Here is a 26,138-nt window from a genome sequence, read left to right as displayed (position 1 = left end):
CAAGTGTCCTCTGCTGGTTAAAACTCTCCAGAGGAACCACACATGGAACTGCTTGATATTTTCAATGTATAATCCCAGAAGATGCACACACCTGTATATTGCTGTAACACACATGTACTTCTGGAAGCCTAAGATGAGGCTTGCAGCTAGCAAGGATTTAACCTACAATGATTAAAATTGCACATGCATGCTCCCAAATGGAGGATGTTAGAGATTTAATTGGAAGTACTTCCGGAAAGAGGGGCCCACATTTGGATTCTTTATGACAAGTTGGGAGTTGGACTCAATGATCCATATGGATATAGAGATACTTTATGAAGTCATAAGAGAAGCAGGTTCTCAAATGAAAGAAAAGAATGTTCTGGGAATTTTCCAATGATTATTGCTGGGAGGAAACCTTCTCAGTAGCCACATGTTCAGCTTTCCTGTCCCATTTTATCCACAACTCTCAGACAGTGTTACTGCATGCCATGCCCTAAAGGAGAAAAATGTCAAAACCAGTACTGTAAAGCATGTAAATGCCTGAATAAAAAGTACTATAAGGATGAGAAAGCTATATTGGATTAATTTTAGTCTAATTTGAAATGTAGAGAGGTGCAAGGAGAAAAGAGAAACAGCTTTATCTAATGTATTTATATGATCTCCATTACTGAATCATCTTAATTCTTTACAATCTCTAATGTATTTATGCTAACAGTGCACTTGCAAGGGAGGGGAGTATTATCTTCTGCATTTTAGAGATGAGCAGGGATTCAGATTCTTACAAAGTATTTAGGAGCCAAACTCTCATTGATTTCAGCTGAAGTTGGGTCTCTTCTGAAAATGCAGCCTGAAGCAGCTACAACATGCACAAGTTAAAGAGGGTTAAAGACCTAACACCCTCTGAGCTCAGCTGTCCAGAGTGCCACAAAGGGCATGAAGGACTAGTCCCTCAGCATGCTGCTCCCTGCCCAGTTCTGCTCTCTTTGTTCCTGAAGCTGATTACTCCTGGTGCTGTGCTCTTCTTCCTCACCTTTGCTGGAGTACATTGCTTTCTCCAGACCACATTGTCAGCCTGTCAACATAATTTGGACTCCAATGCTCATCTCTGAAATGCTTGCTCTCCCTTCTCTGGCTTGCTGTCATTGCAGTAAGGACACTCTCTACTCCATTGCCTAACTGCCTGCTATAAGCAATGAAAGCCATCAAGCAGAACAAGACTCATCTTAACTCTCATCTATACTTCATGTATTCCTTCATTTGACAGGGAGCTTATCATCCTTCCCTGAGAAGAGTTTTGCCCCCATTTGCTCACAGAATTGTTTTAAGGTAGTGAATTTTATCAAACACTTTACTGAAGTCAAAGAAAGGTCAAATGGTTTTTCTCTTATGAGAAACTACCCCAAGGAGCTGGTTGAATCCCCATCCCTAGAGGTTTATTCACACTCTCTCTCAAAATCATGCCAAACAGATTCAATTTCCTCTTAACACTTCTATGATTCTATGATTACAACTTTTGGTTGGAAGCCCTTCCAGATCATTGAGTCACAGAATCACCAAGATTGGAAGAGACCTCAACCATTATCCAAGTCTGGTACTAAACCATATCCCTCAGCACCACATCTCTGTGTCGTTAAACACCTCCAGAGATGGTTTTGTCACCATCCACAAAAAAATCTACAGTGAAAAATAATTAGTCACATAAATCTACTGCAAGCATTCTAAGGAGAAAAATAAACAATGAATGCATTTCCTAATAGACAGTGAGAAAGCATGGTGTTTCCAGAGGCTGACAATGGTTGGACTCAATGGTCTGAAAGGTCTTTTCCAACCAAAACTTCTAACAGAATCATAGACGTGTTAAGAGGAAATCGAATCAGTTTGGCATGACTTTGAGAGACAGGCTGAATAAACCTGTGCTGTAAAGCCATTTATGATGCTAGCCTTTGTTGTCTCTTAGAAATAACAATAATTAAAGAAATTATTTCTGAAGAACATTCACATCACTGTTTTCTCCCGTAATTTGTTGAGCAGTGGCCAAACACATGTAGTTTCTCTTGTAATTCAGACACAGGCAAGCAATTTATTTTTGACAATCCAGCTAATACCTGCCTTCCACAATCGCTAAGTAAGGCTTTGATATTCCTCATTCTGTGTTGGCAGTAACATCATGAAATAACTACTGTTATTTTAGTATCTAGGAGCAAAGTCCCTCAAGTATAGATACAATGTCACTAAAATTACTCTTGAGAGAAGATTGTTAATCTGCCTCCGTCTTCCTTCAGGATGTGCCTTTCCATTCAGACTGTGGCATGTTGGATGCACATCATGCAGGTATTTGTGGAAATGCAGTCTTTCCATTCTCAGTTCACTAGACCTAGGCAAACTGCTGCTTTTGGACTTTTGCTTTCCTTGCTCACACACAGACTGCAGTGGCAAAACTGTCAGCAGTTCATAAGGGGGGCAAATCCTTTCAGATGTTGTGTACAAATTTCAGAGCTGTTTTCAGCTTTACTTCCTTTCTTGTTTCCTTGCAGATATCCCTTTGATGCCACAGAGTAGATTTGGACATCAGATATAAAATCAGCATGTGGGACAATTTCCCTACAAACAGGCCACATTCATAGTCTGTTGGATCTCTAGAGATCAAAATGGAATGCATCCAAAGTCTGTATTGTTTTTCTATGCCCTAGACCGCTACAACAGAGTAGTCTTGGTGCCAAACTTCCTTAACTTCCTTAAAGTTGACAGGACACCAGACTTCAGTCATCTGGGCACCAGACTAGATCCAACTGCAGTAGCAGGAGATGAAGACAACAAATCTTTTTAATTTATCATAGGAGAGATTAAAAGTTGCTGATCAAAGTATAAGCACCATTGTCATTGTCTGAACTACTATAAATATTGCAGTTACGCTGCCACTCACTGGCACCTGAACATAAGTCCTTTTTTTCCCCATTTTTTTAACCACTTCTCTAGGCAATATACAATCAGCAGAACTTGTACCAAGCCAAGGGGTCTTTTGGTTCATTTAGTGTTTCTTTTTTTTTATTAGAATACTAATTCAGAGAGCGGAGAGTTGTAGTTTGTTTCTTACACTCAATGCACAGGAACTTCCCTTTTGCTCCAGTACACTTTTTGGGCTATGCTTTTCCTTGGCAAGTGGGAGAAACTGGAAGGTGCTCTGCTTTCTGGGTGCTGTGAAGGCTTAGTATCATAGTATCAGTCAGGGTTGGAAGGGACCACAAGGATCATCTAGTTCCAATCCCCCTGCCATGGGCAGGGACACCCCACACTACATCAGGCTGGCCAGAGCCTCGTCCAGACTGGTCTTAAACACCTCCAGGGATGGGGCCTCAACCACCTCCCTGAACAACCCATTCCAGGGCTTCACCACTGTCATGGTGAAGAACTTCCTCCTCACATCCAGTCTGAATCTCACCACCTCCAGCTTCATTCCATTCCCCCTAGTCCTATCACTACCCGAGATGCTGAGAAGTCCCTCCCCAGCCTTCTTGTAGGCCCCCTTCAGATACTGGAAGGCTTAGCTCACTTGGAGAAAGCACTACTGACCAGGCTGGGATACATCCTACAGGAAGACCTCTCTGCCTCCACACACACCCCCCATGCCCCCCCCCAGCTGGAGGCAATGGTAGCAGAGAAAAGGTTTAGAGGGAGAAAAGGAGAAGTAGTCCTTTAATCATCATAGTACTGTGTCCAGTTCTGGGCCCCTCAGTTTAGAAAAGATGTTGACTTGCTGGAACATGTCCAGAGTAGGGCAACAAAATTGGGGAAGGGTTTGGAGCACAAGCCTTATGAGGAGAGGCTGAGGGAGCTGGGGTTGCTTAGCCTGGAGAGGAGGAGGCTCAGGGGGGACCTTATTGCCCTCTACAGTTATCTGAAGGGAGGTTGTAGCCAGGTGAGGGTTGATCTCTTCTCCCAGGCAACCAGCACCAGAACAAAAGCACACAGTCTGAAGCTGCACCAGGGGAGGTTTAGGCTGGATGGTAGGAAGTTCTTCACAGAAAGAGTGATTGCCCATTGGAATGTGCTGCCCAGGGAGGTGGTGGAGTCACCATCATCGGAGGTATTTAGGAGGAGACTGGATAGGGTGCTTGGTGCCATGGTTTAGTTGATTAGATGGTGTTGGGTGATGGGTTGGACTCGATCTCGAAAGTCTTTTCCAATCTGGTTAATTCTATTCTATCCAATCCAAGCAAGAACCATCAAGAGAATGGGTTACCACAGCTGTAGCTATTTTTCTTTAGTGATGTGAATATATGTATGGGAAACACAAAGTATAAAGCAGACACTAGAACAGTGAGATGCTGCACAGATAGGTGCAGTTCATGTAGGAAACAGGATGCTCAAGCCTGTGGTCCCTTGTAGGACTACAAGGAGAGGAGGTTTAGGCTGGATGTTAGGAAGAAGTTCTACACAGAGAGAGTGATTACCCATTGGAACAGGCTGCCCAGGGAGGTGGTGGAGTCACCAGCATTGGAGGTGTTCAGAAGGAGACTTGATAGGGTGCTCAGTGCCATGGTTTAGTTGATTAGGTGGGTTGGATTAGTTGATAGGTTGGACGCAATGATCTTGAAGGTCTCTTCCAACCTGGTTTATTCTATTCTATTCTAGACAACAAGACAACACAGTCAGGAAAATCAGGCTGTTCAGGACTATTATTTTTTTTTATATCAGGGATAAAATGGATAAGAAAATATATCCAAGATTTGGGTATCAATGATTGATCTTTCCATAACCTTCCGTAACCTCATCAGCTCTACAAGTATTTAAGCGTCAAGAAGAAAGGCAGGTACATCTACAGAACAGTTAGAATCAAAACTAGAATGAAGCCTCAAAGAGGAAACTAGAACATCATCCATTTGATCTGTCTCTCCAGAGAGAGATGGACCAGAACCTCTATGAGGAGTGCATCTGAAAATGGAAATATTTAGTCTCCTCATTTTGAATCTAGTTCCTCTTGGTTTGTTTGAAACATTGTACTAGTTTGAGAAATTCTTGCATTTGGGGGCTGAGAGGTTGGCAAGACTTGCTCCAGCCTTCTTTTTAGTTTCCTTTTTTTTTTTATTTTAATAATACAGGAGTGTGATATGAGAACTGACAAAAAAAAATCTTTCATAATTAAGATGGAGAACTTCTTGGACTAGCCAGGTCTTAAAACCAAATACACTGTATTTCAGGAAAATTTTTAAAGCTTTTATCAGAAGGAAAGAGTAAAAGCACTTTAATTTCAGGCATAATTCAAGTATCATCCATCTTCCTTCCTACCATAAAGGCAAACATTCTCAAATTACAGGTTTTGAAAGATTTCTCCAAGTTTTCATTTTCCTTGGAGCTCAACACTGTCTTTAATCAAGACTTCCTCCTGGAACTCCATAGCTTCTTGTACAGTCCTTGTACTCAACATTATATCTGGCTGTCCACTTTTCTATCCTCAGTAGGAGAAAGCAAGAATTGTTTTCCAATTTATGATTGCATCAAATGGGTAATTTAATTTAATATAATTTTTCATGCCAGCTGAGCTAAAATGTCCAAGAAAATACTGCAACCAAAGTTCAGCTACAAAGACTTTTTGTAGGAGAAATGCTCTTCCATGACCTTTGCTGTAAGGGCTTGTGGACAGGATTTTTTAAGGGGAAAAAAAAAAAAAAAAAAAAGAAAAAGAATTAATTCCTAAACAAACTTCAGGCTGAACCTTAATGACAGCTAAAACCTTGCATGAATCCTACACACTTTCATTTAACGGTAAATAAATGCAAGTGGTATAAACTCCAGAAAAAGGAGCAAGACACAGCTATTTGGGAGTACCTGGTAGAATTAACTGAGATATTATGATACTCATCTTAAGTTAATAAATCAGAAGAGTTTCTGCTTAAAAAAGAGTCAAGTTAATCATGACAAATGCAGCAGATTAAAAATAAATTATAAGCAAAATTGAATACAAAATATGAATGGTGAGAGTGCTTGAAGTTAGCTATGGTAAGGGCAGGAGGTGGACTCCCACATCACAGCCCCCACACTTGCCCTGAGCAGGTTATCCTGTTGCAGAGCTGCATCTCAGAGGGACTGGAGCGAAACACCCTCCTGTCCTGTCCTGTCTGAGCTGCAGCTGCAGTTTTCAGAGGTAGACAAGCTCTCATTAACATTTTCCAGGATGCTGCTGTGCTTCTGAATACACCTATTACAAGTAGAGAAAATTGTATTTGTTTTCTGGACTGACTGTTAAATATTGTTAGTAAATTTAGTAATGCCTGGAAGGTATTCAAACAATAACCAACTGGAGATACGATAGACAACAATTCCCTACTGTGCCTTCCCTCTTCAGGAATCATCAGCTGCTGACAGTATTACTCCATTTGCTAACATGGAAAAGACTTTGTAAAGACTTTTAGACAGGGGTTTTTTTTTGACCACAGGTGGCATTTATGGAAGTTACAGTTTGGGGTGAATTTAGAGGAAAATCAGTGTGCAATCCACACCACCAGCTGCTTCACCTAGTCAGACTGATAGACAAGTTAGTGCACTGGAGAGACCGTTTCCTCGAAGGAGAGTGAAGTATAGCATCATCTTCCTGTTCAGACAGCAAGCTGAAAAGACTTCAGCTCTCTTGTCTGGGTGCACTCATGCACTGTTTCTTGCATTCACAGCAAAAAAAAAAAAAAAAAAAAAAGTATGTGATACTCAAATAGCAGAGAACACACCAAAATAATTGACAGATGATGAAGGGCAGGGAAGAATAAAGCATACACAGTTGTTTAGAACAGTGTATGTTTTCTATCCTAAATGTTGCTTGTATCAAAACACAAGGAGATTTCAGAAAAAGATCTAAAGGAGAGATGGGCGACAGAAGAGTTCAAGGAAAGTGTTTCCTGAATTTACTCACTGGCCAGGGTATGTAGAGGGAGGAAGCAGCAAAACAAATAAGGAAGATGACAAGCACGATGTGATGATAGCTGTTGTCGTGACGCTGGGCTGAGTGGGTTCAAGGGACTGGTTTTCTGAGAAGACAGTGAAGAAAGAAAGGATCAAGGAAACACTGGAGTCGAGGGAAGCAATAGCTGAGGTCACTTTAAAGAGCAGAGAGCAGGGAGAGGATTCTAGGAGAGACAAAAAGGTGATAGACATTAATGGATTGGAGGTCTCTAGAGGGCAGGGTGAGGCAAAGAGCAGAGGGTAAATATGCTTTGTTGAAAGAAATGGAGAAGTGAGAGAGAAAGTGCTGCTCAAATGGATCAGAGGAGGAGCAGTGTTTTGGGAAAACAGGAGCAAGGCTCTTCCAGTGAGTGGGAGTGCAGCTGTGGGCTTGTAAGTCAAGTGAGAGGGTGAGGGAAAGGAGGCCAGGGATTAAGAGGTCTGGTGGGATGTCAGTGAAGAAAAAGTCATCAGCTTCAGATGAGATTATGAATGAAAGCAGGCACCATTGCACTTGCAGTGGGAGAGCAACTGAGAGTCTAGGAAGATGCCTCATAAGTACCTCCCTGCCATGGAAAAGGCTGGCCAGGGCTGTTGGATGCACACTGTAAGAATTCTGAATAACCTTTACAAAATCTGGCAGGTCTATTAGGTCCCAACCCCTCCCCACCCACATCCTACCAAAATGAATAGCTCCATTCATTTGGGCCAGGGTATTGATTTCAGAGTCTTCTCTAACATGGAAATTCATTGAGGCCTCTTTGCTTTTCCGAAGCCATTTCCTGAGCATTGCTCCAAAATCAGAGCATTCCTTCTCCTCACCCCAGGAAGAGGGAAAGCCCAGCCCAGAGTGCTGCTCCCTCTGCTCCCATGTATTTGCAATTGGCTTGAGATCTCCAGGCTTAGCCAGTATTTTAGAACATTCACATTTAAAGCCAGAGGAAACTGCAGCACTTTGACATCACCTTTTGATCCAATACTGCACGTCTTTGTGGAAGGAGTGGATACAAACACCTGCCTTGAGATTATCATCATGACACCGTAAGCAGAATGGGAAGAGTCTGACAGCTACTGTACCTGGATGTCTGCCTGTCAGGCTTATTGCTTGTTTGCATTCCCAGGTATTCCTGTTCTTCAGCCTGTTGTTTGGTTTTTTTGTTAATAGTATAAGTGGGTTTTGAGCACAGACTGGTTTTGATCTCATTTGGGGAATATCTAGTACAAAGCAGTCTGTCCAGTATGAAGAAGGACAAAAACAACAGAACATAAATGACATCCATACTGCTGATATTCTAACTACTCTTTATAGCCTCCATGCAAAAAAATACACTTTGAACGTGCAATGTTCTTAAGACACCACAGGACTGAACACACTGAAACAGATACTTCATACTACCGCCAGCTGTTGCCAGCTGTGCCCTTTGAATAGAGCTTCCAACAAAACTGGCCTCATGAAAACAAAAGGAGGGTTATTAATATCAATCCAGGGAAAAAATATTGTCATCTTTTTGCCTTGTTTTATTTGTTAGAGGAACAACACACAGTTTCCCAGTGGTTCTCATACCCCCCCTACAATCTACGTCTCCCTCCAACAGCTTGATGGTTCACTGGATTTTATTTCCATGCAGTGTTATGAGTGTGAGTATTTGGCAATTCAATTCAGTAACAGCATCAGCTCTGAAAGCAAAGGGTCAAGTGACCCTGGCAAAGCAATCAGCTTAGTGAATTAATGTTTGCACAATGCTTCTAAAGAAATCACATGTTATACGGGTGCCAAGAATACTACAAGTAGACTTTCTTCCTCCTGTGGTACATATCATACATGTCTCACTTTGACCTTTTGAATTAAATAGGTGTGACTCTCTCCTGGAAGTAGCAGCTCTGTCCAAAAGTCAACCAACTAAGTTCACAAGGGGCAATGGGTGGAAGCCGAGGCAGAGGAAGTTCCATGTAAACACAAGGGAAAATGTTTTCATTGTGAGGGTGACAGAATACTGGAACAGGCTGCCCAGGGGTGTTGTGGAATCTCCTTCTCTGGAGATATTTGAAACCCAGCTAGATGTGTCCAGTGTGATCTGGTATAGGTGATCCTGCTCTGGCACAGGGGTTGGACTGGATGATCTCTCGAGGTCCTTTCAAGCCCCTAACATTCTGTGATTCACATGAAGAACTAACTCTTAGCATTCCTTGTACTCTGAGTCTCTCTCTGCTATCCATACATTTGACTTTACACTTTAGATAAAAATTCTATTTTTTTCTTCTATACATAAAACTATTTTTCACCAGTTTTAAAGCAAAGTAAAATGGCAAATGACAGGCACAAGAATAAAGAACAGGCCAGGTGCCTAGGCATGACTGCAAAGTGATTGAATAATAATTCCAGCTGGTTTTTGTGGGGGGGGGGTGTCGATCAGACTTTCAATTAATCTCAAAGAAGTTTTAAGTCTTAATGAGGCTCACAAGAGGTCTCTTGGTAGCTTTTGGTCTGTGCATTACCAGCTTTACAGTTACTAGCACTGAAAAAAAAAAAAAAAAAGAGAGGAAAAAGGCACTGCAGGAAGGTAGATAGTGAGGGCTCAAGGATCTTCCATTTAAGCAGACAGTATGAAGGTTCATGTAGACAGCAGTTGTATTTGTACTGGGCACTAATCCTATCCAAAGTCCAAAGAGGCTAAAAACCAGGAGAATTAGCCTCTAACTCATCTTAAACTGAGCTGCAGTGAGAACACAAATACACATGGTATCTTTGTCATGGTATCTTTGGGGGATTGCACAGAACTGACCTGAGAAGTGCCAAGGATAAAAGAACAACCCACTATTGCACAATCTATTTTACAGATGCTGCAAAAAACAGCTGGCAGATTACCCATGCATCCTCTGACCAAGGCTGGCATATTTCCTATTTCAGAAGACAAACTTGCCCTGGTATCAAACCTACTGGATGAGGGCTACCACAAAGATCTCAGTGTGATTAACCCAACCTTCTTACACTTAATTATTCACTACCCAGCACAGGAGTGAGACATTATGCCCTTCCCTCTGCTGGAAGAACAATGTTTCAGTAAGAGGAGGGCCTTTCAGTAAGTGTTCAGTAATATAAAAGTAGGATTGGACAATAGGACCCCTAGGTGGTGTGTCATCCAGAGCAGCACTACATAATGCAGACCAAATATTCAGAAGACCTGAATGGTCAAACCATTAGCTCAAGTATTTCACAGCCTTTTTGAGTTCTGTTATGAAAATAAAACTACTGAAATCAGTAGAAGGTAGATGAGAGAAGATATAAGCAGGGCTGGTGATGACCAATCACTAGTTAATGTGAGACAAACCTTATTTGTAGAAACTTCTGCATCACTAATGGAACAAAACTCTCTATTTTCCAACTTTAGTCTCCAAAAGACCAAAGGCTACACACTGTTTTCAGCAGCAACCAGAGAGCTGTGTCCCTGACAAGAGTCACAACAGCAAGAGTTAAAAATGAAACATCATTATTACAATATACAGGCCATTGGAGGGAGCACAAATCTTGCAAACTTCAGGGTATAAGCCAACTCCTAAATTACAGGGTTAGGAAAAAAAATATCCCTGCTGTCTGTCCTATAAATGTCTCTGTAAATGTGTTTGTCAAAGCTTTCTGGAGACAGTGCAGTACAGTTAAGTGGAACTAGCTGTTAAATGGCAGGTGGTTCCCTAAGTAGCTGTTAAAAACCCCTATCACTAAGAGGAGGACCTCTCAGGTTGTAGATGTTGTCATCCTCCTTTCCTCTGTCTCCCATTAGGTTCAGACCCAGAAGACCTTGGCTCCATCCTTATCCTTCACTTCTCAGCCCACTTCTGGAAATAACTGATGGTGTGTCAGAAACACCCTCAGAATCCAAAACTTCTGAATTTCACATTTCAGTCAGCATCAGACAGAGGATACAGGAGCAAGGAGATGGGCATGCTAGGAAGGCTGCAGAAAAGCACATAATTCACAGCTGGTATGAAGGCTACCAGAGTGATAGCCATCTCATTAACTCCTCCCACTCTCCAATCCAAAGCATCACACATCAAATAAGAGCACAAACTAAAGAATTTTAAAACTATAATAAATAATAAAAATAATAAAATAACTAATAAGAATAATAATTAAAAAAAACACAAACACCCAGCAGCTGAAAAAAAAAATCAACACATAAATCCCTTCACCACATAAAAGCTTGGAATAGAGTAAGTTGGGCAGAATGCCAGTTTCCTGTCACTTTGCAGACAAAGCTTGTCACACCTTTAGTTTGGACACTCATAAATGGATTCAAACCGTTGATACTTCAGAGGCCTGTGAGCAGGAACAAGGAAATTTGCTTTTTAAACTCTAATGACTGCATTCAGCAGCAAGACTTCTATCTTGGCAGCAGGCAAATGGTAGACTTTGGGAGATCACTTCTGGCCTCCCACCCAATATTATTGTCTGCTGTAAGCAGCAGTGTATACTGAAACAGTCATCTCTTTTTATAGCTGCATGGATATTGAGGTAAGCCATTAACTTAATCATTTCTTAAATTAGCTAACAAATTACATAAGCCCTTGTTTCTCAATTGCCTCAGAAATACGCCCTATTACCTAAGCCTGAGGGAGACTGACATCCAAGTCTGGGCATATGGAAGGCTAATGGAAAATGTTTAACACAGTCTTCTCAAGTGACTGTGTCTTGAACAAAAACAAATGCAGTCTTTACTGCGGCTAGGAGGTTAGAAAAACACTTATCAAATGGTCCTCCCCAAACATCAGTGGCTTCCTATTCATGTTTCTCCCTCTTCAGTATTGTCTGTGACCAAGAAAAATCAGAGAGAGGAAGACAAGTGAGCACTGGCATCTTTCAAGTGGTCTCCAAAAGATGATATATAAGGATGGACCATTAAACCATCTTCACAATCTTCAGTTCAAGGATTCCTTCTGCCTGCCACCTCCAGCATTAGTAAGCATGTCATTTCACAGATACATCCAGCTGGCTTGGCTCACAAGTGATCTGCACCACTACACACTGGCCGGCTAGTCTGACACAGCTCAAGCTCTGCATAAGCCAGAGCAGCTGCTGCCTGAAGGAGAGAGGAGGGTCTAGCGCTTGAGATACAGATTCAGTTCCCTCTGCCTAACAAATTACTTCATTATTCTATCCTCCCATTCTCCATGTGAGAAATAATCCTCCTCCACTACATGGAAGTAGTGTAAGTATAAATAGAGAGTGGTAGGCACTCCAATATCAGAAGAGCAGGAGGCATGTAAATCTCTAAGATGTAGCTGGAGGAGCAGAAGCAAATCTCTAATGACTCTGTGAAGCGCTCTTGGGTCCTACAGCTTAGGCTTAACTGCAGCAATTGCCCTTTGTGTATCTTCCAGAACATGGTTTTCTGAATTTGCTGAAGACTTCAGGGAAGAATTTGGGTTTAATTCAAATTCTTGCATGCTTAAACCTTGCTTCTGGGTGGAGTAATCAGAGGGGGGTTCAGTTATATTATTTCTCCCTTAACATAAATTATGTGAGGCTAACATGTCAGTCTTAGAAGCTCCTCCACCTGGAGATGGGACTTCTGCCAATTATGTCATAATTCTTCTTGCCTGAAGTGTCTCATATTCATTGTATAGGAAACAAAATCCTAAGTAGTTCAGGTGGTGAGTAGATTTCTTGTGACGATGAAGTATATTTTATTCTAGACTTTTAGGCCAGCTTCCTGCCATTTCATAACAAAAATATGATTAAAGATACATAAAATCTGTATTTTAGAATAGAAATAAATTGGGCCATTGCAGCATTTCTGTCTGTCTGGGGAAATTTTACTCTGTCATTGCTTGACAACATAATTTTACAGAATAAAACAAGGCTTTGTACTTAGGGAATTTCACTTCTGTGTTACAATATTTCTTTTACTGCAAAATGATGTAGGGAAGGCTTGAATTTAAGAAAAGATTAGATTAGATAAGCTTTTTCTAAAAGGATATGCCAAGACACTTTTTACAGATGGAATTGTAGTAGGCATAATCTTATTTTAAGTTAAAAAACCAAACCAAAACAAAAAAAAAAATCCTAGAAGGATAAATCTATGGATGATCAGAGGGCTGGAGCACCTCTCCTATAAGGACAGACTGAGGGAGTTGGGGCTGTTCAGTCTGGAGAAAAGAAGGCTCTGATGTGACCTTATTGTGGCCTTCCAGTATCTGAAGGGGGCCTACAAGAAGGCTGGGGAGGGACTTCTCAGGATCTCAGGTAGTGATAGGACTAGGGGGAATGGAATGAAGCTGGAGGTGGGGAGATTCAGGCTAGATGTGAGGAGGAGGTTCTTCACCATGAGAGTGGTGAAACCCTGGAATGGGTTGTCCAGGGAGGTGGTTGGGGCCCCATCCCTGGAGGTGTTTAAGACCAGTCTGGACGAGGCTCTGGCCAGCCTGATGTAGTGTGGGGTGTCCCTGCCCATGGCAGGGGGTTTGGAACTAGATGATCCTTGTGGTCCCTTCCAACCCTGACTGATTCTGTGATTCTAAATAAAATTTATTTTTACACAGAACTATGAAAAACTCTTATTTTTTTAATTTCTTTTTTTGTGAATAGCAAAATACAATTTTAGCAATACAGTTTTAGCAATTACAGTGAATCATAGAAGTGCTTGGGTTGGAAAAGACCTAAAAGAACATTGAGTCCAACCACTAATCCTAATCTGCCAAGTCCATTAAAGCATGTTATCAGCCAAATAAGTTTTGCAAAGTAGGTTTATCATGTTGATGCACAACTAAGACTTGATGTAGCTTTTTGAAGATGGGAAATATCATTTTGCAAGGGAGTGAGACAAAAACCAGTGAAGTGACCTCTAAAGTGTTCTAACTGGTCAAAGAGCTGCCCTCACTTACACTCTAGTTTTACATATTGGACTTCCACAGTTTACACTGATTACACAATATGCAGTGTGTGGAAATATGTTTGGCCTTGAAACACTGATAGATTGCAATATAGTGACTTTTATACCCTGAATTCCAACTATTACTGCCCTTTCTGGGATTTCAAGCTACTTTATTTTGCTGGAGGAAGTCTTCACATTCACAAGGAATAAGAAGGACACACAAGGAATAATAAAGGACAGTGATAAAAGGACAAGAAATGATCTTGCTTTGGATAGCTTTGTTTTATCCAGCCTTTGGGCAGCTCATCCAACTCTACTTCACATGATTTGATGAGATCACAGCAAGACAGGCAATGCCTGTTAGAATCACACTCTGGAAGTGATAACTTTTCAGCCAGCCTGCAATTCAAATGAATGACTTATAAAAGCTATGAGATGTGATAAATTGTAAAGCTTTGCAACATGATAGAGTCATTGCATTCCTCTTCTGTTTCTCTTATCTGTCTTTTCTTGCTCCTCCCTTTCCTGTTTTTCCATCCTACTCTGTTACTTCCTTCCCTTTCTCTCCAGAAGATGCCCAGATCCCAACCCCAAAGGCAGCAGCCACACTGTGCTCAGTGCAGTGGAAACCCACAGCCATTACCAGGCTCAGCAACAAGCCAGAAGCTGCTTCTTTCAAGCTGCAGCTGAGTAACTCACCTACCCAGCATGGGTGGGTGCAATATCCTTGTGAAATGGGGAAGCTTGGGCATGATTAACTGTTAGCATCACTCCTGGAGCTGATGAGGCTATGAATTTCAGAGGCAGTACTAACAAAAGGGACTGCTGATCCTCTTGCATATCAAAACTCAAGCTTCTGGTGGGAAACAATGAAACTCTGTTCTCTGAGTTATGTTTTAATCATTTTGGAGTGAATTTTGGCAATGCCATGAGGAAACCAAGTTGAACACTAGGATGATTGGCTGCCAGCAGAGGCTTAAATGGTCTGGTATCACCAGTGTAAATAAATCACAGTTACAATTGTAAAGGAGAGGAGAGAAAAGAAAAATGTAGTAAGATGGGGTTTTAAGTGACTATAGATGGGTAATAGCCTTGTAAATTGAAAGGCAGCATACTACGATCTCCATTTTGACATCAGTGACTAGTTTTCACTGGTTATGGTTGGTTGACCAGGTTGTGGAACAGAAGAGGTGTCTTCCAAGTTCCCGGTCTCTAGCATTTCTGGGTCACCAAAAAAACTCCAAGAAACAAAAACAGCTGGCAAAGAGTAAAAGTTACTCAGCAACATTTCTGCAGGGATTTTCACCTGGCAGTGGAAAAGGGGAACCTGAGATTATACAGAAAGTTCAGGTTCAGAAACAGCTCCAAAAATACAAAGTGTTTATTTACCAGGTTTAGCACCAAAACAGTTGTGTAAGCATTTGGTGTTGGAAGAGTTGTAGCCTTCATGTTAGCAGATCATCCTCTATCACCTTCTGACTGTATCCAAGAACCCAGTTCTAGTTGGTGGGCACAAGAACCATTAATATTACTCTTGCATTGTACCCAAACTCAAATCCTAACTTAGCCTTCAATCTTAGCATAGGGTGATGTGTATCCCAGCCTCATAGTTATGACATGCCATTTTATGCACCATTTTCTTTTTTATTGAGTAGAGGAGGGTGTCAAGAAGTTGGGAAAATGGTCATTTATAAAGAAACAGGGAAAAGATACTTCCTACAACCTAGGATTTGTACAGAGCTTGGCAACATTAATGATTATACTCCTTACATACCAGGCTTAATTAGCAAATGAAAAGGCATTTTATGTTTATCTATCTATTTCCTCTTACTTTGGGATTATATGATAAAGCCCTATGGTAGGGCCAAACTCTTGCAACGATCACAACATGTCAGCAACTGTGACTCACTCAGAACACATTACATGCAGGAAGGGAAAGATGCAAAGATAAGATATTAGGACTGAAATCAATACAGGATTCTCTTTTACATATCCCAACAGTCTCATTAACTTCAAAGTAGCTGATATGAATGTAATTAAAGAGCAGAACAAACAGCAAACGGGAAGGAAAAAAAAAAACACACCACCAAAAAAACCCAAACCACAGGGCCCTGTTTCAAGATCCTTACTAAAATGGCACAGCACAGGGCTGTACTGTAAATCACAGGATGCACTCTGTCAGACACTGTAGAAATCTTTAAAAACAAATAACAGTGACATTTTAAACAATGCAAATTGTATAAAGGCAGGCATCTGCAGCCTAAACACAAAGAGGCACTGCCACTAGGGAATAACCTTAAACAACAGCCAACAAGTTCTTGGTGCTCTGATGTGCTACACCCAAATCACAGTCAGCTGGTAGAACTGAACCTACACTCTGTTCACACCAAATAATCTGGGGGAAAAAGGAGAACCAAGTGCACCATAGTGGAGGTGGATACTGGAGACTATGCAAGTCTTCTCTGAATAGTAATAACACACCCCAGTGCAGCACTGAAACACACTCCATGGCCGCATCAGGAATAGTGTGACCAGCAGAAGCAGGGAAAACATTCTGCACCTGTACTCAGCACTGGTTAGGCCACACCTTGTGTGCTGTGTCCAGTTCTGGCACTCCCAATTCAAGAAAGATGTTGAGATGCTCAAATGTGTCCAGAGAAGGGCAACAAAGATGGTGAGGGGTTTGGAGCACAAGCCTTATGAGGGGAGGCTGAGGGAGCTGAGGTTGCTTAGCCTGGAGAAAAGATTCAGAGGAGACCTTATTGCTGTCTACAACTACCTGAAGGGAGGTTACAGCCAGGTGGGGGTTGGTCTCTTCTCCCAGGCAACCAGCACCAGAACAAGAGGACACAGTCTCAAGCTGTGGCAGGGGAGGTTTAGGCTGGATGTTAGGAAGCTCTTCCCAGAAAGAGTGATTTGCCATTGGAATGGGCTGTCCAGGGAGGTGGTGGAGTCAACATCCCTGGAGGTGTTTAAGATTGGATAAGGCACTAAGTGCCATGGTTGAATTGATTAGTTAGAGTTGGGTGATCACTTAGATTTGATCTTGGAGGTCTCTTCCAACCTTGTTAATTCTGTGATTCTACTAACTCTGGCTCTTAACCTTTTGGGCAGTTGTCAGGTTCACAAGCTGGCATTTAAAATTAAATGAGAACTCTTTCATGTGCCAGGGGTCATTCCAGCCATGCTCAGAGAGGTCAAGTGTCCCTGAAAAAAAGGTAACCTCAAGGGCAGTAAATGGCAGCATGTTCAAAGAGGATGCTAAGCTGGTTGAAGGTGCTTTCCACGTGCAGTGGATAACGGACTTGGGTGGACTTGGCTGGGCATCATGAGGCAGGCTGCACTGCTTGTGTTCACAATGTCCCAGCCTCTGCAGAAACAGCACAGCTCAGTCCCCAGGCACCTTGAAGGTGACAGTGACACATTGATAACAGGCAAAGCACAGCTACGGAAAAAAAGATGCAGAAGGCTCCAGGGGAAAAACGTCTTCTGGCATTTTCCATGAACTTTAAATTCCTAAATCCTCCCCCTCCTATACATCCCACAAATATGAACCAAGGGATCAATGGATCAATGGGATAATCATATGGAATGTCTTTAATGGAGCACCAGCCTCTATTTCTTTCATACTTTGCTGAATGCTCCTACCAAGTGCTAAATTAAAATTTACGGTAGTGCTAATTGAAGTCACATTTGTGTGTGTGCTGCGTGCTGTTAGGCAGGAGGAGATTTCTTTTGCTGGAGATTAAAACTTCAGTAATGTCTTTTCCTGCTTATACCAGTTTAATGCAAAAGCAAAACATAATTATAGGAGGCTGTTAATGGATTAGATGGCCAGTGTTACTCTCTAGCTGTGTTCCAGTTTTTCCTCTCTTGGCTTTGTGCTGTCTGTTGTCATCTCCTAATTATCTGTTCCTTTTTCAGTTGGCAGCTTTAATAGTTTGGGGGTATTATTCAAGCCCAAATTAATTTGTGTTTTTCAGGAATTGCTTAAACAAGTAGGAGTTTTATTTGGAGCTTGATATGACAATAACATTTTTATCAGATGCAAAATAAAACTTTTTTTTTTTTGGGGGGGGGGGGGCTGACTTTCACTGCCACAAAACTATTCACATTGATCAGCAAGAGTAAAGAAAGCTCTGCTATTGCAAAATAAAACAAGACCTTCTGAGAGTGAGAGTGCCTGGCAGCTGATTTGTTTCTGCATGCCTTATCATCACCAGCTACCATCTACTGTAGCTTCTAAGGGCAGAAATCTATGACACTTCCAAAAACCTGGAGACAGCCTCTGCTCAATATTTGAACTGTTGATAGTGCTAAGTTCAAAAATACACATGAAGAAATCTGTCATTACAGTCTCAGGATCTTTAGTCCTGCAACCAATAAGAATATTATTTAGCATTTACATAGTGACAAATCCTACTAGGTGCTGCAAACCTACAAATCATTTTAGAGCACAGGAGCGTCGTGCAGCCATTCTTCCTAATCTCAGGACTGTTCTCATAAGAGTCACAGAACTGCTTCAGTTGGAAAAGACCTTTCAGATCATTAAGTCCAACCACCAACTCTACCAAGTATGCTACCAAACCATATCACTGCCCACAAAAATACACAATGAAAAATAATTAGTCACAGAAATCTATTGCAAGCATTCTAAGGAGAAAAATAATCAATGAATGTGTTTTCTAATAGACACTGAGAAAACAGTGTTTCCAGAAGCTGATGTTCCACATGCACTAGCTTTCAGCATGCTCCATGTTTACAGGGAAGCAGCCTGCACTGAATAGTTTATTGCCACAGTCCAGTACCACCTTTTAAAGACAAAAGTGTCCTTTGTATTCTCTCTTGAAAATTGTCTCTTGGGGAAAAGGAGGTATGAAAGAGGAAAAGAGAGAGAAGTGAAGACAAAACAAATACAAAAGAAGTTCATGTGAAACTAGTCAAATACCACTTTTTTTTCCTCTGCATCAGAAACCTCTTTAATTTTATTGCCGAGTTCATTTTCAAAGACATGTCAGCAGTTTTGAGGGGAATTCCACGTCTTACAGCTGTGCAATCTGCCCTGCAGTGTATCCCTTGCCTTGCTCACCCACCTGCTTACTGCAAAACACCATGAACTTTCCAGCACAGAGGCTGTGCTAGTAGAGTTGTGCTTTGGACTTAGAACCACAGAATTGTTTTGGTTGGAAAAGATCCGTATGATTGAGTCCAACTATCAACCCAAGACCACCACAGCTATTAAACCATAACCCAAAGAGCCATGTTTACAAGGTGTGGACCACTAGATGGATAAGGAACTGGCTTGATGGCCGCACCCAAAGAGTGGCTGTCAATGGCTCCATGTCCCAGTGGAGGCCAGTGACAAGCGGAGTCCCTCAGGGATCAGTCCTGGGACCTGTCTTGTTCAACATCTTTGTGGGTGACATGGACAGTGGCATTGAGTGCACCCTCAGCAAGTTTGCTGATGACACCAAGCTGTGTGGTGCAGCAGACATGCTGGAGGGAAGGGAGCCATCCAGAGGGACCTTGACAGGCTAGAGAGGTGGGCACAAGCCGACCTCATGAAGTTCAATAAGAGCAAGTGCAGGGTCCTGCATCTGGGTCGAGGCAATCCCAGGCACAAATACAGGCTGGGCAGTAACCGGCTGGAGAGCAGTCCTGAGGAGAGAGACTTGGGGGTGCTGGTGGACAAGAAGCTCAACATGAGCTCTCAATGTGCACTTGCAGCCCGCAAAGCCAATCAGATCCTGGGCTGCATCAGAAGTGTGGCCAGCAGGTCGAGGGAGGTGATCCTCCCCCTCTACTCAGCCCTGGTGAGACCCCACCTGGAGTACTGTGTCCAGTTCTGGAGCCCCTATTACAAGAGGGATGTGGAGGTGCTGGAACGTGTCCAGAGAAAGGCCACAAGGATGATCAGAGAGCTGGAGCACCTCTCCTATGGGGACAGACTGAAGGAGTTGGGGCTGTTCAGTCTGCAGAAGAGAAGGCTCCGAGGTGACCTAATTGTGGCCTTCCAGTATCTGAAGGGGGCCTACAGGAGGGCTGGGGAAGGACTTCTCAGGATCTCAGGTAGTGATAGGACTAGGGGGAATGGAATGAAGCTGGAGGTGCAGAGATTCAGGCTAGACGTGAGGAGGAGGTTCTTCACCATGAGAGTGGTGAACCCTGGAATGTGTTGTCCAGGGAGGTGGTTGAGGCCCCGTCCCTGGAGGTGTTTAAGCCCAGGCTGGATGAGGCTCTGGCCAGCCTGATCTAGTGTGGGGTGTCCCTGCCCATGGCAGGGGGGTTGGAACTAGATGATCCTTGTGATCCCTTCCAACCCTGAATGATACTATGATACTATGTTTGAACACCCTCAGGACAGTGACTCCACCCCTTCCTGTACCCCTGTACCTTCCAATACCTCAACCACTCTTTCAATAAAGAAATTTCGTCTAGTATCCAACCTAAACCTCCCCTGGTGCACCTTGAGTCCATTTCCTCTTGTTCTATCACCCGATACTAGGGAGAAGAGACTCAACCTGATCTCACTAAAACCACCTTTTAGGTACTTGTAGAAGGAGGTCTTGACTTGTTGTTGGTCTCCTGCAAAGACCATGCCTAGGCTCTTATGTTTTACAGCACAAGTAGTAAAGTTCAAAAAGCACATAGAAATCAGCCAACAGAGCTATTGTTCCCTTACAGAGTGTTTTATTATATTATGTATGGTCATCTGTTAATAATGCATGGGTTTACACAGCAGTTAAAAAGCAATTGCGTTAAACAGTTTCATTTTAAGAACAATTTGTTAAGAATGCAGCTTCTGAAAAAGGCTCTGCTCTTGTTCCATGTTCAAAGTCTAGCCCACAAGCTGAGCAAAAAAGGAAACAGCCATGCTTTAAACATATTACAATTCATGCTTTGAAACTTCATGTAAGACTAGCCTTAAGTACTACCCACTTAATAGTTATTTTACTTCTGTCTGCTTTTGTTTTCTTCTCCATTCATGTTGGTTCGACAGCACACATTAAAATTTTAATTTCAACTCTTGCTGCGCATGCAGGTGCCAATGAGTTGGACTCCACCTGTTTAAAAAGCTCATTTACTGGGGCAAAATCATGTCCTTTTGTTCTCACGAGGGCAAAACCAGTTTTATTATCATCAAGATTAATGGAGAATAAAAGAAGTGAAGAAGATCAAAAGAACTGACCTTTGGCACTGAAAAAAATGGTGGTAACTCCTACAACTCCTGAACTGAATACTCTATAGTATGATGCCTTGGTAGCTGGCAGAGCACTAAAACATGTACTGTATCTGGCAGAGATGTTTATTTTCGGTTTTCATCTTACATGTGCATTAGCTACTGAATTGACCGTATTGTAGGTAGAACAATGGATCAAGTCCAGACCTGGTGGATCATATCTGATGGGCAGGCATATCAATGGGAAAGCACACATTCATTCTTACAAGAACACTGAGCTGAAGTGAGGCATGCTATTCCCTCTTCCTTTCGGTGGATTTAAGCCATTCCCTCCTTTGTGGTGACAGCTAATGCAGAACAAGCTGCAGCAGCACCAAACACCCTCACTGAGGAGCAAAACATGATCACTGACCTGCCAAAATGCAGAGTAAGAACGGCCCCTGTACAACACAATCAGCTACAGACAGAAGTTGAAAGGAATACTATGGTCACTTCAGCCTGAGAAAGGCTGAGCAGAGGTTTGTTTGTTTGTTTGTTTTTTATTGTGTTGTTGTTTAGTTTGGGGCTTGTTTTATTTTGTTTTGCTTGGTTGGTTGGCAACAAGGCTGGTGAAAGGTCTCAAGCACAAGCCCTATGTGGAGAGGCTGAGGGAGCTGGGGTTGTTTAGCCTGCAGAAGAGGAGGTCTCAGGGGAGACCTTATTGCTCTCTACAACTACCTGAAAGGAGGCTGTACACAGGTGGGCAGGTAGCAGTTTATCTCTTCTCCCAGGCAACCAGCACCAGAACAAGAGGACAGAGTCTCAAGCTGTGCCAAGGGAAGCTTATGCTTGAGGTGAGGAGAAAGTTCTTCACAGAAAGAGTAATTGGCCACTGGAATGTGTTGCCCAGGGAGGTGGTGGATTCACCATCCCTGGAGATGTTCAAAAAGGACTGGCCATGGCACTTGAAGCCATAGTTTAGTTAGTGTCGAGGGTTAGAGAGAAAGTCCCAGCCTTCTCCCCCCACAAAGAGAAAAAAAGAAATAAAAACCACAGCTAGCCACAGCCAGATAAGCAAAAAAGGAAAATGCTGTATTTACAAGCAATTTTTAGGGAATGCAGGATATATATACACAATTTACAGTATTTACTATATATACACAGAAATATACAGCAAAGTAAAAAAAGGATAATACAGGAACGAAATTCCCCCCCCCCCCCCGGTACCCCCTTCTCTCCCCTTTTTCCCCAAAGAGGGTTAGAAAGAGAGAAAAAGAGCAGTTGTTAATTAAAGCAAAGTGTTAGTAGGCCACGCTTATCTGTCCAAGGTCGGTCTGGCAGAGAGCCCAGAAACGGACCAGCCGGAAAGGAGGAGGGAAGAATCGAAACTGAGGAAAGTCTCAGTCACACTCAAAACTTAAAGTTGCGCTCTACCAATGAAATTCGTTTAGACCTGTCTTTTGTTTACAAAACATTCAGCCATAGTGTTCCTTTCTTAAAGGCACAGCCTCAAATGGTCACAGTTAGTCATGAGGTGTCAGGTACTAGGTAATAGGTTGGACTTGATGATCTCTGAGGTCTTTTCCAACCTGGTTGATTCTATGATTGGTTTGGTTGTGGGAGGTTTTGTTTGGTTTTGGTTGTTTTGGTTTGTTTTTTAAACAGAAATCCCAGTCCTTCCAATTCAGACAATCCCTATGGGGAGACCAAAGAGCATGGACAACCTGCATCATTTTGTTGAGAGTGTTGTGATATCTGATGTCTTCTTTCAACTCCTCCTTAGAGTCCCTTGGTTACAATGCACTGTCTTCTTTACTCTAGCACAGCTGCAATAACTTTCTAACCCTTCATGTCACTGGAAACTGGCCAACGTTGTGCCCATCCATAAGAAGGGCTGGTTGGATGAGCCAGGGAATTATAGACCTGTCAGCCTGACCTCAGTGCCAGGCAAGATCATGGAACAGGTCATCCCGAGTGCAATCACACAGCACTTACAGGATGGCCAAGGGATCAGGCCTAGCCAGCATGGATTTAGGAAGGGCAGGTCCTGCCTGAACAACCTGATCTGCTTCTATGATCAGGGGACCCACCTGGTGGATGTGGGGAGGCCTGTGGATGTAGTCTACCCGGACCTCAGCAAGGCCTCTGACACTGTCCCCCATAGGAAACTCCTGGCCAAGCTGTCAGCCCATGGCTTGGATGGGAGCACACTGCGTTGGGTTAGGAACTGGCTGGAGGGCCGAGCCCAGAGAGTGGTGGTGAATGGTGCCACATCCAGCTGGCAGCCAGTCACTAGTGGTGTGCCACAAGGAACAGTGCTGAGCCTCATGCTCTTTAACATCTTTATTGATGATCTGGATGAGGGCATTGAGTCCATCATCAGTAAATTTGCTGACGACACCAAGCTGGGGACAGGAGTTGATCTGCTGGAGGGTTGAGAGGCTCTGCAGAGAGACCTCGACAGGCTGGACAGATGGGCAGAGTCCAACAGCATAAGATTGAACACATCCAAGTGCCGGGTTCTGCACATTGGCCACAACAACCCCATGCAGTGCTACTGGCTGGGGTCAGAGTGGCTGGAGAGCGGCCAGGCAGAGAGAGACCTGGGGGTACTGGTTGACAGTAGGCTGAACATGAGCCTGCAGTGTGCCCAGGCAGCCAAGAAGGCCAATGGCATCCTGGCCTGCATCAGGAACAGTGTGGCCAGCAGGAGCAGGGAGGTCATTCTGCCCCTGTACACTGTACTGCGTCCAGTTCTGGGCCCCTCAGTTTAGGAAGGAGGTTGGCTTGCAGGAACGAGTCCAGAGAAGGCCAACGAAGTTGGTGAGGGGTTTGGAACACAAGCCCTATAAGGAAAGACTGAGGGAGCTGGGATCGCTTAGCCTGGAGAAGAGGAGACTCAGGGGTGACCTTATTACTCTCTACAACTACCTGAAGGGAAGTTGTAGACAGGCGGATGATGGTCTCTTCTCCCAGGCACCCAGTATCAGAACAAGAGGACACAGTCTCAGGCTGTGCCAGGGGAGGTTTAGGTTGGATGTTAGGAAGAAGCTCTATACAGAAAGAGTGATTGTCCATTGGAATGGGCTGCCTGGGGAGGTGGTGGAGTCGCTGTCACTGGAGGTTTTCAGGAGGAGACTTGATGGGGTGCTTGGTGCCATGGGTTAGTTGTTTAGGTGGGTTGGATTGGTTGGATGTAATGATCTTGAAGGTCTCTTTCAACTTGGTTTATTCTATATTCTATAAGTGACCTCAAAAGCGGCTCCCAGAATGACAGTAAGGCTCCCACTGTGGATGCTCACCACACAGACCTCCAAGACCAGAGAGTCTCCCAAGGCACACAACCCTTACAATGCTGGAAAATAACACAGCCTCAGAAATTGGAAGGTGAAAGCAGACTGTCAATAAAAAACAGTTCATCAGGGAAAAAATAGCGATAAGTGCCAGCTGCAGCAGCAAGGGCTGCCTACATCTAACATCACTTGCTATCGCCAGAGAATTCTGGGCAATGCACACCAGGGATCACAGAATCTGAAATCAGCTCAATGTAGGGAAAGTACAAGTGTTTTTCTGCACGAAAATAGGTACTTAAAAGAGCTTTTAATTACTTTAAAAAAATATCTAACCTTTTCCTCCCCCATTTAGACAAAAAGAACAACAGAAGAATAAGGCAGGGCCAAAAGAGAAAACACTGCCTGAATTTCTGATCCAGACTGAATCTTCAAGGCCAGCATACTAGGAAAAGCAGTTGTTTGTCTATAAATTCTGGAAGCAAATGCACAGAGGATATGATTCTTCCTCAATGTTCCATTGTATCCAGATTGTATAAGCATTCAAACATTTCCCTTACCTTATCAATTCATGCAGAAGGGTCTCTATCACTGGTCTCTTCATAGTCCTTAGTTTTTCCAGTCCTATGTCACCTGCAAAGGTAACCAGTGAGGATCTCTGTGCTTCTTCAGGTCACCACTATCTTAAATAGTGTAGAGCATAAAAGAAACAGAAACTGCTCCAGGTACCATAGGTCTCAGAATGCAAAGCTGCAGAACTTCATTAGACAGCCAGCTACAAAAAAAACAGTACAGAGGGGCTGCCTCAAATCATCCTTTTCAAACAGCACATAGCTATGGGGCCTTACCCCAGTGTTTCACCCAAATGCTTCTCCTAGGAAAAGAAGCCTTGGCAAAAATCCATCGACTTTTCTCTGGTATTTGGCTGTGATAGATTCTCAGTATGATCAACCTAATATAAATGAGTGGGCCCACAGCTCTACAAGACAAAGTTTAAATCCCCACAAAATGATAAGGAATGCTATGGTGTCAAAGCAGCAGCTGGATGTGAAATATACAGAAGACTTTTAAAAACATGACAGAAGATATCATACAAATACAAGTACCCACACTCGCTCCATATTTAATGCTACATGTTGGTAGAATAATGGCATTGATAAAAGATATGTAAAAATAAAGGTCTGTAAGACACAAAAAGAACAGAAGTTCTAATTTCATTGCCCTTTGTTAATAGGCAGTTTTCTTTCCCAGTCCTCTTTGCACAAGAAGACATTTTGCACGCACACTGCATTAATTAGACATGTAGAAGACATTTCAAGCCTGCCAACTCAACTGCTTTGGGCAGTATTCCACCAGATTTCCAGACAATTTGCAGCTGGAACTTCTGAAAAACACAAATGGCCACCAACCATGGCAAAATTGACTCCAAATCACACAAATCTCTGATGCATCCCAGGAGTTCAGAGGCACAGACATCACAGGAGACACTGGAGTACCCTGGAGTACCTGTGCAGTGGTCATACACACACTGGAGAAAGCTACACGGGCACAGATTATGTCCGTGTGCACATGCTCACATGGAGACATCAGATTTGTTGTCCTGGGACTTGAGGAGGCTGGAAGTTATGATCTGGCTACCGTTACAGCTCCCTCTCCCTGTGCTCTAGGTTCTCCAGCAACACTAACCAGAGAAGGAAGAAGAGAGTTGAACTTTTGTTGTGATGTTGAAGACCAGATGTAAGGGATTAAAAAGCAAACAGTGAAAGTGGTTCTTCCCTTGGTCCAAAGGTCTTGTATCCTCTCAGACATCAGGGAGCAAGTAAACAATTTTATCCAGCTGCCTTAACCACTGAAAAGGTAAGTCAGAGAGGATATAAAATTTCCTTATTTTCCCTGTCTTTTTGTTGT

At 42.9% G+C, this 26,138-nt stretch overlaps 1 long non-coding RNA gene across 1 annotated transcript; it reads right to left on the bottom strand.

Moving 5' to 3' along the window:
- Positions 1-238: 238 nt before the first annotated feature.
- Positions 239-25,988, bottom strand: LOC137440611 (uncharacterized). Its single transcript, XR_010987201.1, has 3 exons — positions 25,917-25,988; positions 24,791-24,863; positions 239-475 (listed from the first exon to the last, which is right to left on the bottom strand). It is a non-coding gene; the product is annotated as an uncharacterized lncRNA (long non-coding RNA).
- Positions 25,989-26,138: the final 150 nt, after the last annotated feature.

This window comes from Melanerpes formicivorus, unplaced genomic scaffold (genome assembly GCF_026170545.1).
Source record: "Melanerpes formicivorus ecotype bairdi unplaced genomic scaffold, bMelFor1.0.p_v2 SCAF_4, whole genome shotgun sequence".
In the NCBI taxonomy this organism is placed as follows: Eukaryota; Metazoa; Chordata; class Aves; order Piciformes; family Picidae; genus Melanerpes; species Melanerpes formicivorus.
The sequence above is the reverse complement of the archived record's forward strand: the minus strand, read 5'-3'. Positions and strand labels throughout refer to the sequence as shown.